We start from the raw sequence: 12,262 nt of genomic DNA, 5'->3' as shown, positions 1-12,262 counted from the left end.
TGGACTACTACTCAAAAAATGTTTTTCTTATGGTGCTTTATCTGAAGGGAAGATAAACCCATAACTACAACCCATGCCTAGAAATTGAGCTCTACAAAGATCCTTTTTACATAGTGCTCAATAAAACCGATAGCCTACATGAACGGGATCTTCTTGCACTTTCCCTTGCAAGCGGCCACCTTTTCTCTTGCACTTTTGCCTTTTCTTGCATAGATGGTCCACCATAACTACGAGTTTTTTGCCGCAAGGCATGACAGCTCAATGCATAAGCAAGCAAGCATTTGCGTAAGCAAACATCACTTGTTCAAGGACATTTGTTCTTCTTTGGGTAGTGCCATTCTGCAAAAGTGCAACTTGTTAAGTTTTTGTATCTTTGATGGTCTTTGTCAATGGATTTGCCATAGACTCCTAGTTATTACTAACGTTGCAATTTCTACACAATTAATGAACTTTTTGTTTCCTTGATGGTCTTTGTCAATGGCCATATAGACCCCTAGTTACTAATGTTGTGATTTTTACAAAATTAATTAAATCAGCATTAGTTTGCCGCTGCCCATTGTCTATATTGAAGTCTACACATAGTGCAAGGAAACTAAATAAAAAGGAATTCCCTAATGGCTTTAATGGCTTAACAAGCTCTCCTAATGGCTTCTATTCACTACTTACATAGTGTAAGGACACTCTAAGAAAACACAAATGCACTAGACCATCTCTATTTATATGGACAAAAAAAGTCTTTTGATTTTCCATTTCCATAGGTCTTTTCATTTCCTAAACTCACCCTTCACTTATGTACTTAAGATGTTTTGAAATGCTTTATAATTTTTCGAGATTGGGGAGACTTAATGGCTTCAAAAAAAATAAATTCACTACCTTATAGTTACATAGTGCAAGGAATCTAAATGCTAAACAAAAGGTAAGGATGAAGAAATGGATACTGGACCTACTTGCTCATACTCTGTAGCACATACTCGCAGGTTCTCCCTTTTATCTGTTTATTACTTAGATTCTTCCATGGAATCTTTGGTCCCAACTTAGTCAATCCGTTACTTTTTAAAAGTGGTACAGAGGATTTGAACTTAGAGCTTGTCGAGTATCAATCACTTTATGGTTCTCCTAGACCACCCCAACTCCGCGAGATCCTTGATTCTTACCTCAATGTTAACATTAGGAAAAAAACAGATTGCTCATTTTCCTGCCAACTACACACCCATCCACTTGCGCTCCCGCTTGGTCCGTCTTTGCCCCTTGCTTCGAGTTCGGTGCCACCTCTGCCTCCTTCATTGCCCCCCCCCCCCCCCCCCCCCCCCCCCGTTTTTCTTGCTTCGTTGGCGATGCAATATCATTTTTTATTCGGCTCTGCATTTCTTTTTCAAAATGGTAACACCTACTGGTTACTTTGTTAATATATTCAATTCTACACAGATTCCATGCGGATCTCATTCGGAAGACCAGATGCTGTAAAAGGACAATTGAAGGAGTCAAACTCAACCCCCTGAGCAGAGAAAACCTACAAGCTTATAACGTAACCAACTGAGAAGCCACGTTGAGCTGCAATTCCGGCGATTTTTAAGTTAAAAAAAAAAACAAACGCCCCCTGCCTCGCCGACCCTTGATGAACTGCTCGTTCTCTGCCCCGTCATCCCTCGTGAACCCTGCGCTCCTACCTAGGCTTGGCTGCCTGCGCTTTATCTCCTTTTTGCCTAGGCATGCTCGCCAAAGCGGCATCTGTTCAGATTCTAAGCGTTTAGATTTTTAACGATTAAAAGGTGTTCCTAATGGCTTCAAAAAAATTAAAAGGTGTTCCTAACTCAAAACATGCTTAAGCACTGATGAGGGCATGCAGCAAGTAGTAGTGACGTGTGAGAGAAGGATACAGGCAACCCTGATGAGGGCATCAATTAGCAACGCAAGAGAGAAGGATAGAGAGCAAGAGCAAGAAGCCATACACGTCTCAAGGGCAACGGAGCTGACGACATCAGCTAGCGATGCGAGAGAGAAGGATAGAGAGTGACAGCAAGAAGCCGTACATGTCTCGAGGGCAACAGAGTCGCAGTAGCTAGAGGCCATAGGGGAGAAACATTGATTGCATTTCGGATATATACAAAATGAGGGCATCATAGACCTTCATTATTGTTATATAGAAACACAAAGCACTCTTGACCTTCCAAATCCTTTAGGACTCCTCCATCTCTTCATTTCCATCTCATGGAATATTTCATGTTTTGTAAGAATTTTTATTAGATTGGGGAGACCTAATGGACCACTTCTTTTTATATGGAGATGACTTTCCATTTCCATTGGACTTTTCATTTCCTAAACTCACCCTTAGCTTATGCATTTATCTTCTAAAAGGTTTTTTACCCCCTTCAGTGTAAGATGCTTGCACTCCAAAGTAGAGGCAGAAGCTACCCACGTGGCACACTATTATTGGATGCAGTAAATAAAGCAAGACGTTAACGTAAAGCTAAAAATAAAGCAAGACGTTAACGTGCCGATGGTGGTAATATAAGGACCCTGTCACACTGGGGCACCCAAAACATGGCCAAGCAGAGGTGGCGCCCTCCTATTCGTCTGCCAAAGAGTGATTTCGGGACTAGAAGCTTTGTCAGATGGCCGGCCTCACCAGCCCGGGCCAACTTTCCAAAGTGGTGGCCATCTCTCAAAGAGTAACCCGCGAGCGCACGTCACAGGCTTTGAGCTCTGACCATCAGCGCGAGACGCGGAGAGTCTACCACCTGGCCAACGCACGTTGGTTGAAATGGAAGCCTACCTGCAGATTAATATCCCAAGTGTGACACGAAATGGGTGCCCACCCAAAAAAATAATGGGTGCCCACCCAAAAAAATTCGTTGGGCAGGCGGCCCAGTGTGACAGGGGCCTAAGCAAAACGCACAGCGAACAGGGCATTAAAAGAAAGGAACGCAGGAGCTGTAAACAGCAATCGCAGGAGAAGTTAGGAGAATTTTCTAGCAGGATTCGATTCAAGGTAGGCAGGTACTTACACATGCCTCTGTCTGTGTGTGTGCGTCTTTGTGTTACACGTGCCTGTGTGTGTGTGTGCGTGTGTGTGGAGAGAGAGAGAGAGAGAGAGAGAGAGAGAGAGAGAGAGAGTCCACCGGCAAAGCTTGACACAGCTCAAAGCAGGCAGCCTTGCAGGACAAGCTTGACACAGCTCAAAGTAGGCACCCTTGCAGGACTCAGCAGACAGAAGGCCGTAAGGTTGACAGTGTCTCACTGTGTGTAGAGTCGCCCTTGAAGGGAGGGACGCTCAGTCCTCAGTGCTCTTCACATCTCAGTGAGGACCCAAGAGGTTGTACTGTGTAGCAGCTGGATTGAGAGAGAGAGAGAGAGAGAGAGAGAGAGAGAGAGAGAGAGAGAGAGAGAGAGAGAGAGAAGTAAAGCTGAGGGTTTGAGACTGTAGCGACAGTCGAGAGCGTCGAAAAGCCTGATACCGACACCGACTTTAGCAAAGAGAAGCCCAGATTCCAGAGTCTAGAGAATTGAAAACGACCAAGTAAGGAAGAGAGAACTCAGAACTTCAGGGGAGAGAGAGAGAGAGAGAGAGAGAGAGAGAGAGAGAGAGATGGTGACGTGCGCTGCAAACAAGTAAAATTTTCTTCAATTCGCGATTGTCTTGCGTGTTGGTGGAGGCGGGACCGTTTTCTGATCCATTCACAGCCTTGCAAACACTAAGACAATCCTCTGTAGTTGGTCGAGGAGTGGGATTGGAGGCTCCCACAGGGCAATGTCAGGGTTGGAGAGGAGCAATTGCTAATGAGGATGGGTATGCACTTGAAGGAGAGGCAAGAGATGAGCCTCGATATGCCGACCAGGAGGGACTTCACCTCCGGTATCGAAGGGAGCATAGACGAAAGGTACCGGAGTAGGGTCAACATTACCGCTAGGGTCAAAGGGGTTTGAAGAAGAATCTCTTGGTGAGGGAAGTTGTTTCAAGGCTAAATAACTGAGCTTGTGTTGCAGAAGAGATGGCATGGCAAGCTGAGTGTTGCTTTGGTAGAGGCCCTCAAAAGAGAAGGGTTGGAAGTAGTGCTCAGAAGTAAGAGGCATAGCTTTATAATCATCAAGCAAGTCCAACGTGGAAAGAAAATAAGAGTGAGGAATAACCTGATCAACGTCAGCAGGTGCCTGACCATTGAGTGGGGCAAGAGAAGCTTGACGAAGTGGTCTATGCATCGTGCAAAGTTGACGGTGAATGGATGCGTTCTTCGCAGCATCAGGTGCAAGGTGATGAGTGTTTGTTTTTGGATTGTCTCGCTTGCGAGGATTGAGGGTATTCAAGGGTTTCGGGCTGAAGCTACATCTATGAAAGCGTCCTTTGCAGTAGGTGTATATTGAACCGTTGGCTTCAAGACACCACCTGGCTTTGCCGGTTTGAACCAGAATTTTGAAAGTGGTAGGAGCAGTGGGTGAATGACCCAAGGCGGGGTGTTCGGCAGTAGAAGAGATCGCCGAGGTTTGCTCAGTGTGAGCAGCTAGATGAGCCAAAGAGGTGGCGTTTACTTCATCATCATGAGCACCATGTAGGTGTGCAGGTTGACAGGTGTGTAGGCCGGTAGCAGCATCATGAGCAGGTTCAAGAAATGCTTGTGTGGATTGAAGGAGAGCCTCTGGTTTAGCATCACGGCCAGTAGAAGCTTCAAATGGAGAGGCCGCAAGAGGGGTTGGGTGCGTTGATGACGTAGCGTCTGGGCTAGCAGTGCGAGAGAGGGGAAGGGCTGAGATGGGTTGAAGCATAGTAGGACCTGCAGGATCCGGGTTCACAAGGAAAGCACCATATGCAAGGGGTCGGCTTCTTGTGGATTTACCCACAGCAAGAGCTTTAGCATCAAGTGCGGCGTTGGCATCTGCGAGCGCAAAGCTAGGATTGGGGTGTGCAGCATCATGTGCGACAGCGATTTTGGTGAAAACCTCTCTTTTGCAGGGTGAGCGGCAATCATGGCCACAGCAGGGTCGTCTACATCAAGTGCATCAAGGGCAACCGGAAGGGTTGCATTTGCAAGGAAGGTAGCATCAGAGTTTTTTGCAGTAGTGTCTTCGGCCTCCAAGTGCCCAAGGAAGGTATCGATGATGGTTGCATCACCATCACAATCAACATCTGCACTCTAGGATGAGTAAGGCAGGGGTGCGCCAGACTTGTCTGTGTCACAGCAAGACGTGGTTGGGGAACCTTAACCACCAAAGCAGCATGGCTGGAGAGGAGGGTTTCAATGATGGTAGCGACATCAACATCAGTGCCAAGAGTGTGGTAGGCTGGGTGGGTTGCGCATGCATGGAGGAGCCCGGCTAGAGCTTGCGAACCAGGCGTCGGGTGGTCGTATGACGAGCCTTGAAGTTGGGGCTATGCCTTGTGCGAAGACTGCTGAAGCAGTGCCGTGAAAGCTGCAGAATGTTGGGCGTTAAAAGTGCCCACCGTCAGCAAGTGCATGACCATTGAGTGGGGCAAGAGAAGCTCGACGAAGTGGTCTATGTATCGTGCGTAGTTGACAGAGAATGGATGCGTTATTGGCAACATCGGGTGCAAGGTCATGAGTGTTTGTTTTTGGATTGTCTTGCCTGCAAGGATTGAGCGTATTCAAGGGTTTTGGGCTGAAGCTACATCTATGAAAGCGTCCTTTGTAGTAGGTGTATACTGAACCACTGGCTTCAAGAGGCCTCTCGGCTGTGCTAGTTTGAACCAGGATCATGAAAGCGGCAGGTGGAGTGGGTGAATGACCCAAGGTGGGGTGCTCTGCAATAGAAGAGATCGCCGAGGTTTGCTCATTGTGAGCAGCTAAATGAGCCAAAGGTGTGGCGTTTACTTCATCATCATGAGCACCATGCAAGTGTGCAGCCTGACAGGTGTGTACGCTGGTAGCTGCAGCATGAGCAGGTTCAAGAAATGCTCGTGTGGGTTGAAGGAGAACCTCTGGTTTAGCGTCACGGCCAGTAGAAGCTTCAAATGGAGAGGCCGCAAGATCGGCTGGGTGCGTTGATGGCGTAGCGTCTGGGCTAGCAGTGCCAAAGAGGGAAAGGGTTGAGATGAGTTGAAGCACAGTAGGAAAGGACCATATGCAAGGGGTCAGGTTCTTGTGGATTTAATGCATGGCAAAAACAATACACCTCAAAAACAATAAACCTCATCCTAAAACACTGTCGTAGTGTGTCCATTGCCACACACATGCACATATCCATAGTCATCTGCTGCTCTAAAACCAGTCCAAGCAACCAGCCAGATGAAGTTGCTCGACTGCCATTTCCGCATTCTCGAGGTATACGTTGCCTTGCTGCCTTGCGGGCTGTGATTCCTTCTTAGCCCATATATTTTAACCACCATAAGCACGAGCATGATCGCTTGCCAGTAATCCATTCATCATATTCAACATCGCATTCCATGATCATGGGCCCAGCCCAAGCCACTCGCCAAACGAAACAACTCAAATGAAACGCAGGCTGGCGGTGTTAGGTGCAGCGCAATGATTGTTTGCGCTTTGCTCAAGATGAGTGCTCCGAACTGTGCTCAAGGTTCCTTTTGTTCTTATGGAAGGGAGAGCCTTCCGTTCTTAATGAGAAAATGCTATGATCACAAACAAAGTGAATGGACACTGTACGTGCAAGTGTATGAGATTGAGAGATAGAGAGGGAAGAGAGATACGACACCAGAGACGTTGTAAAACCCTCCTCCGAAGGCCCCACTCTCGTCGGCGAGAGTGGTCTACTATTGATTGCACAATCTGGTACAAATGGTATGCATGAGACTGATGCAAGGCTAGGCTATGTCGACGATGACGACGGTGATGACGAAGTCGACCTAAGGGCTGAAATCTGCAATCTTTCTACTGCTATCCAAAAACGCTATGGGCTGAAATCTGCAAATCTTTTATCTGCTGAATTCTGACTCTATGTCGATGGGGACGATGCGACGATGACGCGTTGAAAACGCAGATGGTGAAATCTGCGTTTTCCGGGTTGAAACTGTAAACCTTGCGGAAATTGATCGTGCGGCGAGGAACTGCTGCGGGAAGGTGAGATCTGCAAGGTTCGGGACTTGATCTGCGATGTCTAACTGTTGAAAACTGAAAACGCTGGTCCTAGGGCTGATTCTGTCGCGATAGATCTACAAAACACTGAGGTTGTTGGCAGATGCAAAACTGAAAACGCTAGGGATCTGGTACTGCTTGAGGACGATCTGGAAACGCTAGGCTGTAGGATACTGTGGCGACCAAGCAATGCTGAAAAACGCCAAGCAATGGGAGTGTCTGATGATGGTGAAGACCCAAACTGAAAACACTAGGCTCATGGAGAGGAAAACGCCAGGCTTGGGGGTACTGCGGGTTCTTGCTGAGAAGATGCCTGTTGAGCATGTGCTCCTGCCGTCTCTTCCTTTAGAAAGTGCTAACTTGGGTTTGCTTATATATTTTCTTAGCAAAATTGCCCTACCTACTTTTGTTGGAAAGTCACTTAAAAATAATAAGTAAAAAATGTCAAAAATAGGGAAAATAGGCTAAGTGCATTGGAAAATTCCCCTAACTGATTCTAATGGCTTCTGATGGGAATACTGATGATCATGCTGTGTGCAACCAGAGGATATGCATCTACACTAAGTGATTGGATATGCACGGTCTACGAATAGACTCACAAAAGTGCTAGATTACTTCTGAATCTAGATTGACTGGACTGACTGAACCTTGATCATGTTGTAGCTTGTCCACGGACACATAGGGTTGGATGTGTCACGAGACATCCCCTCCTTTTCAAAGTGATGTACTGGTACCGAACTGTATGGCGGCGAGGGTTATCGCCAATAGCATCCGGAATCCTGGAAGAGACTCTTCGCCGGCCCACTCTGATGTGTGGGTCGTGCGGTACTTGAACTTTATAAAGGTCTGCAACGCTTGCTTCTTTGGGCCGCACTGAAAGCGAGACAAAGTCTTCTGTGGCTCCTTCTTTGCTTCAACTTCGTCTAGAGTCATGCTTCTTTCGTCTTCAAGAATCTCCATGGCTGAAAATTCTTGAAACCATTTTCAACACAAAACCATGAATATACCTATTCCATGTAAAGTGAGTGGAAAAAATCTCTTCTTCACTAAAGACTGTGTATGCAATGTAGATGAACATAGAGACGGAGTGACAACCCGTTCATCAAACACATGCAAACAATGAGATCGAATCTTTCTCTTATGATCTAGAGCAATCAATCGTGGCAAAACACAATGGAAATCCCCACGCTTGGTGCTCATACTTTCATATGCTTGTTCGGAAACTGTGTCATGTCAAGGAAGAGACATGGAATGTGACTTCTTTACATATATACCTTTCAACTTTTCATGAAAAATCCGCATACATTTGTGCTCATCCATGAGTGAAGTGTGCTCAACGTACAATATGTCATGTCTAATAAAAAGGATCACATTAAGATGCTGACTAAAATACAGGAAACGATCACGAATGAAACATTCGAACAGTGCGTGCGTATCAATCATGCGAACACATAATACTTCCTGTGAGGACTCTGTTGACCTAGGCTCGAGAGCCAAGATCGCTTCTTCTTGAGGGATCGAATCGTCCTGTGGGTGTTCTTTGGACCTCGACTCGAAAGCCAAGATCGGTTCTTCGTGATTGATCGAATCTGCAATGAGGTTAGCTTCGCTAGAAAAAGCATCAACTAACACATCATCCTTGTGAACAATCACATCTTCTCCATGCAACTCATCATGCTTGTGAGAAATCACATCTTGATCATGCAAATCATCATGCTCGTGAGAAATCACATCTTGATCATGCAAATCATCATGCTCATCAGTATCATCCAAATCATCATGCTTAGCAATATCATTCAAATCATCATGCAAATCATGTGTGTCTTGCTTAGGAGAAGAAGAGATTGAGAGAATCTCCTTTTCCTGATTCTCTTGCATCTGTGCTTGAACTTGAGAAAACAGTCGCAAGAACTCTTGCATTCTTGCTTTTGTTCTCGCAATCAAATCTTGCTTCTCTTTCTTTGTTCTCGCGATCAAATTTTGCTTCTCTGGCTTTGGCTTCCAAGCGTGTTTGCTCGCTCTCACGCGCTATGGCTGCCATTCTTTCTTGGTATTTGCGCTCTATGGCTGCTATTCTTTCGTCGCTTTCTAACTTCCTGTCCATCATCCTCTTGTCGAAAGCCTCCATAGGAGTTAGTGCAATCCTTGTCGTAGACGGGGAAGGGTCAGAAAAACCTCCTGGTGGGGAAAATTCTTCTTTGCCTCTCTCATGCTCATCACCTCCAAGCGAAGTATCCATTCCGCTTCGAGTGATGACCATTCTGAAGTCGTGGGTTCTTGTGGTTCTGGGGTCCTTGGGTTCTTAAGTTCACGGGGAACTTGGGTTCTTGGGGGTCTTGGTTCTTTGGTTCTTGAGGGTCTTGAGGTTCTTGAGGTATTCTTTCGCTTGCAAACCGCGCTTGAGAAGGATCTTCTCTTCACCCGAGTTCTACTCTTTTCCGCGGGCGCACCGCTTGGCGGCCTTGCGCTCACACCAAGGTTGCTTTTTCCCACCTCACGTCAGTTGGCCGGCCGCTAAGTGGACGGTCCACTCTCAATGAGTGAAAAGAGACACAAGGGGAGGCTGCACAAGCCCTTCTTTCCTGGGATTCCTGTCACTGTTCAAAAACACGATTAGGAATCGACACGCCCAAGCAAACTTGGGTTCGTGCGACCTCAACAAGCAAAAAAAAAAATTATGTGGTTCTTGTGGTTCTTTCCTTGAGTGATACAGAACACTGCCAAAGCTCTGATACCAATGTTAGGTGCAGCGGAATGATTGTTTGCGCTTTGCTCAAGATGAGTGCTTCAAACTGTGCTCAAGGTTCTTTTTGTTCTTATGGAAGGGAGAGCCTTCCGTTCTTAATGAGAAAATGCTATGATCACAACAAAGTGAATGGACACTGTACGTGCAAGTGTATGAGACTGAGAGATAGAGAGAGAAGAGAGATATGACACCAGAGATGTTGTAAAACCCTCCTCCGAAGGCCCCACTCTCGTTGGCGAGAGTGGTCTACTATTGATTGCACAATCTGGTACGAATGGTATGCATGAGACTGATGCAAGTCTAGGCTATGTCGACAATGACGACCGTGATGACGAAGTCGACCTAAGGGCTGAAATCTGCAATCTTTCTACTGCTATCCAAAAACGCTATGGGCTGAAATCTGCAAATCTTCTATTTGCTGAATTCTGACTTTATGTCGATGACGATGTCAATGGCGACGATGCGACGACGACGCGCTGAAAACGCAGATGCTGAAATCTGCATTTTCCGGGCTGAAATTGTAAACCTTGCGGAAATTGATCGTGCGGCGAGGAACTGCTGTGGGAAGGTGAGATTTGCGAGGTTCGGGACTTGATCTGCGATGTCTAACTGCTGAAAACTGAAAACGCTGGTCCTTGGGCTGATTCTGTCGCGATAGATCTGCAAAACACTGAGGTTGCTTGCAGATGCAAAACTGAAAACGCTAGGGATCTGGTATTGCTTGAGAACGATCTGGAAACGCTAGGCTGTAGGATACTGTGGTGACCAAGCAATGTTGAAAAACGCCAAGCAATGGGAGTGTCTGACGATGGTGAAGACCCAAACTGAAAACGCTAGGCTCATGGAGAGGAGAACGCCAGGCTTGGAGGGTACTGCGGGTTCTTGCTGAGAAGATGCCTGTTGAGCATGTGCTCCTACTGCCTCTTCTGCCAGAAAGTGCTAACTTGGGTTTGCTTATATATTTTCTTAGCAAAATTACCCTACCTACTTTTGTTGGAAAGTCACTTAAAAATAATAAGTAAAAAATGTCAAAAATAGGGAAAATAGGCTAAATGCTCTGGAAAATTCCCCTAACTGATTCTAATGGCTTCTGATGGGAATACTGATGATCATGCTGTGTGCAACCAGAGGATATGCAACTACACTAAGTGATTGGACATGCACGGTCTACAAATAGACTCACAAAAGTGCCAGATCACTTCTAAATCTAGACTGACTGAACACTGATCATGCTGCAGCTTGTCCACGGACACATAGGGTTGGATGTGCCACGTGACAGGCGGTCACCGGAACCTGCATTCTCACAATATGGTTCATGCAAAAACCACCGAAAATTCTGCCACCCTTTTCATTACATCGTCTAGTCGTAGTGATCTTGTCTCTACTACGCTGGCTATTCTCATGCGCACTCATGTTGTGCTTCCGCTCCGTGAACAATCCTCTTTGACGAGGGGGAACCCATCGACTAACTGCCCTCAACATCCAGCTAAACTCTCTCTAGCCTATTTGAAACATTAGCCCTTGACTATCCCAGGTCTGCTCAAGCATCCCATTCAGTTGCATTCCCTCTTGGTTACGTGCATATTTATGTCTTGCATGTTTTGCACTCGTGGGCTGCTCAACTGTCCCACACTTTGCTTCTTCACAATTGAGCACGCCACAAAACACTATCGACTCGTGAGGCTCCTAACAGTCCCCACCCCAACAGTCTTCAAGATTTACCTCTGCCTCACAAGCCAACAACTCCCCATCACACGGGGCATGACGAGCACTGCATCAAACTTCATGTATCAGTTCTTCCTCATCATAGGCATTGACATTGCTGGGAAACATTACACCCAGCTTTCTCGCCCATTTCTTCCTCTTGATATCTACTCACAGACCTAAGTCTCCTAAAAACATGAGCAGAGCAGAGGTCTATTGCGCTGCTCGCTACTGCTGAACGCCCCTCCCCTGCTGCACCATCGCTGCCCAACCCCCGGCTCATTGCCTCTTGAGATCCTGCCCACTGTCCGCCTTATCCGTTCTCTCTCCCCCCCCCCCCCGTCTTCTTCTTTCCCGAAGACTCTTGCAATTGGCTCTGGCAACATTGTTTCTTTGGACGGTGCTCGACGCGCTTGGTTGCAGAGTCTCTTTACCGTCCACTTCTTCACCACAGCAGTAGACACAGATGGAGGCTCCAGCTTCGCCACAGAGGGACTGGTCCGAAGCCCCCTCGCCCGACCCGGCTGAGCCCACCATTCGACTTGCTCTTTCACCGACAGAGCAAGCGAGCCTAGCCGCAGAGGTAGAGTGCTTGCAGGCGACTTCTGTCATCTGCAAGATTCTCGATACCTGACCTAGCAGAGGAGAGCTACGTGACCTTCTCTAGGCCCGCCTTCTCGCAGAGGTGGGCAAGATCTTGGACGTACAGATACTCGGACGAGGTTACTATCAGATTGAGTTTGAGACCTCCGAGATGGCGTCCAAGGTCATC

General features: G+C 46.9%; 1 protein-coding gene and 1 pseudogene across 2 annotated transcripts in view; one reads left to right on the top strand and one right to left on the bottom strand.

Annotated features, from left to right (window-relative positions):
- Positions 1-2,877: 2,877 nt before the first annotated feature.
- DPMS1 (Nucleotide-diphospho-sugar transferases superfamily protein) overlaps positions 2,878-12,262 on the top strand; it is a 93,813-nt gene continuing 84,428 nt past the window's right edge. The window contains exon 1 of one of the 2 annotated variants that reach the window (XM_086528770.1): positions 2,878-2,989. The gene's annotated coding sequence lies outside the window, so the exon portion shown is untranslated. Of the gene's footprint in view, positions 2,998-12,262 lie in introns of both variants that reach the window. The other variant, XM_086528769.1, reaches the window with a different exon arrangement.
- Positions 3,336-8,993, bottom strand: LOC147442663 (uncharacterized; annotated as a pseudogene).

Source organism: Adiantum capillus-veneris, chromosome 14 (genome assembly GCF_014529385.1).
Source record: "Adiantum capillus-veneris isolate H3 chromosome 14, ASM1452938v2, whole genome shotgun sequence".
Taxonomy (NCBI): domain Eukaryota; kingdom Viridiplantae; phylum Streptophyta; class Polypodiopsida; order Polypodiales; family Pteridaceae; genus Adiantum; species Adiantum capillus-veneris.
This window is presented reverse-complemented; position numbering and strand designations above follow the sequence as displayed.